Genomic DNA, 5709 nt, shown 5'->3' on the forward strand with positions numbered 1-5709 from the left:
GTTGCCCAGAGCACAGCATCTTAGGCATCAGCAGTACTGCACTAAAGGGCCAAATGCTATTTGGCACATGAACTCTTATGATAAATCAGTGCCCTTTGGTATAGGAATTAATGGATGCATTAATTGTTTCAGTTGTTTTATTGTTTGGATGGAGGCATCCACGAGAAATAATGACTCAGAGGTCATGCTAACTATTATAATCAAAGATTTACGTGGTTGGGTGGTTGTCCAGAGAGGATTTGTGCCGATAATGGCACAGAATACAGACAAGTCTCCAGCAGGCGAATGTTTCTTGGGAGAAACCACAAGGACACTTTTGCCAGAAATAGGAGTTTTATTTGTGGATGCAGTATGGGCAGTGCATTAAATCCTGGTGGGGAATACCAGGAAAACAGTTTTTGGATGAACACATTCAAAGCCCTCAAAGAGAATGAACACTTTTCTGGAGCTTTTCTGGATAAAAATCTAATCCAGTTCTGCTTTCTTGACCTCATTCAAGTGACAGAAAGACTAAGATGTGGATACATTAACACTGATACCAATTTTACACAAAAACAGGAAGTCAAACAAATGCTTCTAAACTGTACCACCTGCTCTCATTTTCTCTATCAGCAATGAACTCTCTCACTTAATAGTGAATATACAGTTGTCTCAAGCTGCTGGTGGTGTTGTGGTTAAAATGCTTTATAAATGTTTTATCCATATTTTTTGACCACACGCAAGTGACCAGCACTGCTTCTGAGCATAGGAGAATGGCACAGACGCCGGGGCAGGAGTGCTGGAGGTGTGGGCGGTGCTGGAAACAGGGTGGGTGGAGGTGAAGTGTGTGTATAGTGATATTCACTGAGACCACTTCTCTGGTGAGCCTGGTGAAGGAAAGAGATGAGTTTGGGCCGAAGGTGCCAACTTCCACCATTCCCGTCTCCCTCCAATTGATAACCATCTCACACAGGCTCAGAGAGTTGTCGCATTGCAACAGCATTTTGCATATGTGTTCTCTCCCCTGCCCAGCCGTACGACTCTCATTGAGCACCATTTTGAAACGCAGTTTGTTGACTATTGCAAGGTGAACGAAGTGTCATGGTTCGATGTCTACCCCGACAAGCTCCTGGACAGGTTAGGTACAACCCAATTTTTCACGACACCGGATTTAACCATGGGCTACTGGCAGATTCCCTTATCTACAGAGTCCAAGGAAAAAACAGCTTTCTCCACTCCGTACGGTTTATACCAATTTGTCACACTTCCATTTGGCTTGTTTGGAGCCTCTGCCACCTTTCAGTGCACGGAGGGAAGCGCAGTTTTTGGTGTACCGTTTGGTGAGGAGGCAGGTGCGCCCACAGTGGAGGAGACAGCAGCGAACGCATCCTGCCCGTGCCCTAAGACCAATAAGGAGGTGAGACGGTCTACATAATCCATCATACAGAATGTAATCAAATGGAAAGGTCCCTTTTAAAAACTTGTTTTATTAGTTTTAATCTTTTAACTTTATGCATCAAGCAAAAATTGAATTATATGCAACATTCTCTGACTGGAAGAAATTTGTTTAATATTTAAACCTATTTTCTACACATTCCAGCACATAAAATAATTTTTTTTGTGTTTACACGCAGTCTTTCAAATAGATGCAAATAAAACACAGCAGAAAAAAAATAAAATCAAAGACTCAGCGGTCCTTTTGCTCTATTTTCACCTGTAAAGCAGGAGTGGGGTAGGCGGAGGTTTACCCTGGTGCAGGTGTGCCGCGGCGGTCAGTGGAAGAATCCGCGATTTTCTCTGTGAGTTTCCCATTACGTCGTAGCGCACTCGGAGCTTGCTTGGAAGTTTAGGGGGTTTTTTTCGCTGTAAAAAGAAGTTTTCTTCCCACGCACAGCGGACACTAATGTTTTTGTCACTTTTATGGAATCAAACTCAAAGTAAGGTCAGTACTTCCACGCTTTAAACGCTGCACGCTCATACTCTCTCCCGCACTCGATATATTATCCACTGTTGATCTGCAGACAGCTGTTGTCAAGAACGTCGCACTCGCTTACGTCACTGTCGTGAGACATTCTCGCAAAAAAATCACGGTTTTAGTAACGCAGTAACGCAGCGTTCCTACGGGAAAGTAACGGTAATCTAATTACCGTTTTTGCAATAGTAATCCCTTACTTTACTCGTTACTTGAAAAAAGTAAATGGATTACAGTAACGCGTTACTGCCCATCTCTGGCTGTGACTAATGACTTTCTCCCTGTATATAGTGACGGTGGAGACTGACAGGGAGTGTGTGTGCAGTGGAGGAGCTGCGAAATGAGCTGACTCCTGGCTCAAATTTGCCATACACTGAGCGAACCCCTAAGCAAAAAGAATAAAAGCAAACAAAAACACATCAAGTGCACTGTGTGGGTCCGATCTCTGTCACAGTGGCCTATCATCATAGGCCATCATAGGTCCATATCATCACCATCATCATCATATAACCCCCCCGCCGCCACCACCACCAAACCCCAAAACATATATGTGTCTATTAGAACATATATAAAGAATCAATATATATTTATATTTACCAACTGGATAGTGTAATGGTAACACTACTCGTCTTTGGAGTCAGGCATTCGATTCTGGATTAACAAGGTCCATGTCAGGTGTCTAGGAATCAGGATACACTGATGATACTACTGGAACAAGAAGGCATACATGGGGAAGGGATGAGTACAGGGCGCTGTTAGAATTCTACTATGCAAGTAACCCCAGTGGAAAGCATTACATGAAGAGAATGTGGGACCTATGGAATCTTTGATACTCAACATCCAGACTGATGGCGAAACAACTAGTAAACAACTAGTACTCAGTGTTCCAATATTCGGAAGAAGAAACTGCTACCACAGTTGAAGATCAATGAGGTACAAAACAAAAATGGCAAGGGGGGCGATAGCATCACCTTCACCCATGATTGGGTAGGAAGTCCCAAGTATGACTGAAGGTGTGATTTGTTCTAAAGTCTTAGAACAGCTGACCTGAGAGGTAGGATCATGGCTAAGCTGGAAACCTGGATCCTCTGTGGCTGATTACCAAGTCTATGTGAAGTATCCTCTGCAGGTCTACTAGAAGATGTGAATGCAGCATTACCGACAATCCCTACTGCGACGTTCACTGAAACCAACCAGTTGATGTACACCATGGCACAAGTGATACTTGTGAGGTGCATGGGTAGAAGGTGAACAGAGCAGTACCCTTCATGGAGAAGGGATGGAGACTAGAGGCCATGATCAAGGCAATGCAGAGAAAAGTTAGCCAACTACTGTATGAAAGCTGAAGAAAGGTGTGATGAAGAAAGGGATGCCTAACAAGTACAGCAATCTGTCTATACCTGAAGCCTTGGAAACTGCCAAGCAACGACTCACAGCATTGGTCAGCTGCTTGAAGGGATATACCAGAGAGATAGAATTCAGGGGAATAAATCAGCTCTACTCAGTGGCAAGGGAACAAGAGTGGAGCTGGAACAATACTGAAAGAGCATATGGGAGAAGGACACAACCCATAACAACAATGCTCAGTGGCAAGTAGATCTAATTGCAACTTTCCCAAACAGGTCCCAGTGACCGTCACAGTGGCAGGCATCTAAGAAAGAGACTTTCGCATGATGAGCTGGACAGCACCAGGCCCTGACATGATTCATGCCTATTGGCTAAAGAAGCTCACTGCACTCCATTAGCGTGAAGTCAGCACAAAAGAACCAGTTGCTTAATAACAAGTATGACTCAATGCAGAGAGGTCTATTAACCCATAGTGAGTGAGAAAGGTGACTGAAAAAGAAATACTCAGTGCATCACGGGAATCCCCCAGCAGCCTACATCTATTGCAGCATAACTAAAGGAGGATCACCTGGTCACCTGATCCAGCCCTGGCTATATGCTTTAGCAAAAAGTTTTAAGCCTAATTTTAAAAGTAGAGAGAGTGCCTGTCTCCCACATCTAAACTGGAAGCTGGTTCCATAGAAGAGGGGCCTGAAAACCGAAGGCTTTCCCTTCCATTCTACTTTTAAATACTCTAGGAAGAACAAGTATGCCTGTAATACGAGAGTGGTAAATGGACTGGTTCTTATATAGCACTTTTCTACTCATCTGAGCACTCAAAGCGCTTTACACAACTTGTGCATTCACCCATTCACACCCATTCGCACAAGCACATCTTTCTAAGTGCTTCATAGCTAACATTCACACACATTCATACTCATTCATACACACATTAGCCAATGAAGAGAAGATATATATATATAATACATATATATACATTCTATGTGTGAACCTGCTTTCATCTGTAAAGAATATATAATTCCCCGCTCGCCCCTGCGGGCGGTCAGTCCTTCAAGCTCGGGTCCTCTACCAGAGGCCTGGGAGCTTGAGGGTCCTTAGCTGTTCCTAGGACTGCGCTCTTCTGGACAGAGATCTCAGATGTTGTTCCTGGGATCTGCTTGAGCCACCTGCCTAGTTTGGGAGTCACCGCACCTAGTGCTCCGATTATCACTGGGACCACTGTTACCTTCACCTTCCACATTTTCTCGAGCTCTTCTCTGAGCCCTTGGTATTTCTCGAGCTTCTCGTGTTCCTTCTTTCTGATGTTGCTGTCATTGGGAACCGCTACGTCTATCACTGAGGCCGTCTTCTTCTGGTTGTCTACCACCACTATGTCTGGTTGGTTAGCCACCACAATTTTGTCTGTCTGTATCTGGAAGTCCCACAGTATCTTAGCTCGGTCATTCTCCACCACCCTAGGGGGCGTCTTCCATTTTGACCTCGGCACTTCCAGGCCGTATTTGGCACAGATGTTCCTGTATACTACTGGCTACCTGGGGTCTTGTCTGATGTCATAAACCCCAGCCTCTATGGATCTTGTGCTCAGAGCTTGTTCCTGTGCTGCCATGATTAGTGCCTCTGTTCTGTCTTTCAGTCCGGCTTTGTCCAGCCACTGGTAGGATTTCTGGATGTCAGCCACCTCTGCTATCTGCCAGTGGTACATACCGTGCAGGGGCCTGTCCTTCCATGATGGTTCCTCCTCTTCCTCCTCATTCTTGGGTTTCTGCTGCCTGAGGTATTCACTGGGCACTCGGTCAGTTGGGGCCATCTTCCCAATGTATTCTTGGATGTTCGTTGTCTCATCCTGGACTGTGGTGCTGACACTCACCAGTCCCCGGCCTCCTTCCTTCCGCTTAGCATACAGCCTCAGGGTGCTGGATTTGGAGTTAAACCCTCCATGCATGGTCAGGAGCTTCTTTGTCTTGATGTCAGTGGCTTCTGTCTCCTCCTTTGGCCAACTTCCCAGCAGGGTACCTGATCATGGGCAGGGCGTAGGTGTTGATAGCCCGGATCTTGTTCTTACCGTTCAGCTGACTTCTCAGTACTTGCCTGACCCTCTGGAGGTACTTGGTGGTTGCAGCTTTTCTAGCAGCCTCTTCATGGTTCCCATTTACCTGTGGGTTCCCCAGGTACCATGGCTCAGGGGGTTGGGAAGCGCATCTGTAATCGGAAGGTCGCCGGTTCGATCCCCGGGCTCTCTGTCCTGGTCATTGTGTCCTTGGGCAAGACACTTTACCCTATCGCCTACTGGTGTTGGCCAGAGGGGCCGATGGCGCGATATGGCAGCCTCGCTTCTGTCAGTCTACCCCAGGGCAGCTGTGGCTACAACCGTAGCTTGCCTCCACCAGTGTGAGAGTGAATGAATAGTGGCA

At 45.9% G+C, this 5709-nt stretch overlaps 1 pseudogene; it reads right to left on the reverse strand.

The window, feature by feature from the left end:
• Window positions 1-4295: 4295 nt before the first annotated feature.
• Window positions 4296-5312, reverse strand: LOC147326507 (uncharacterized; annotated as a pseudogene).
• Window positions 5313-5709: the final 397 nt, after the last annotated feature.

Source organism: Aulonocara sp. 'chitande type north' Nkhata Bay, linkage group LG7 (assembly GCF_057382095.1).
Source record: "Aulonocara sp. 'chitande type north' Nkhata Bay isolate Kocher_YH1m ecotype deep benthic linkage group LG7, A_spYH_male_GT1.1, whole genome shotgun sequence".
In the NCBI taxonomy this organism is placed as follows: Eukaryota; Metazoa; Chordata; class Actinopteri; order Cichliformes; family Cichlidae; genus Aulonocara; species Aulonocara sp. 'chitande type north' Nkhata Bay.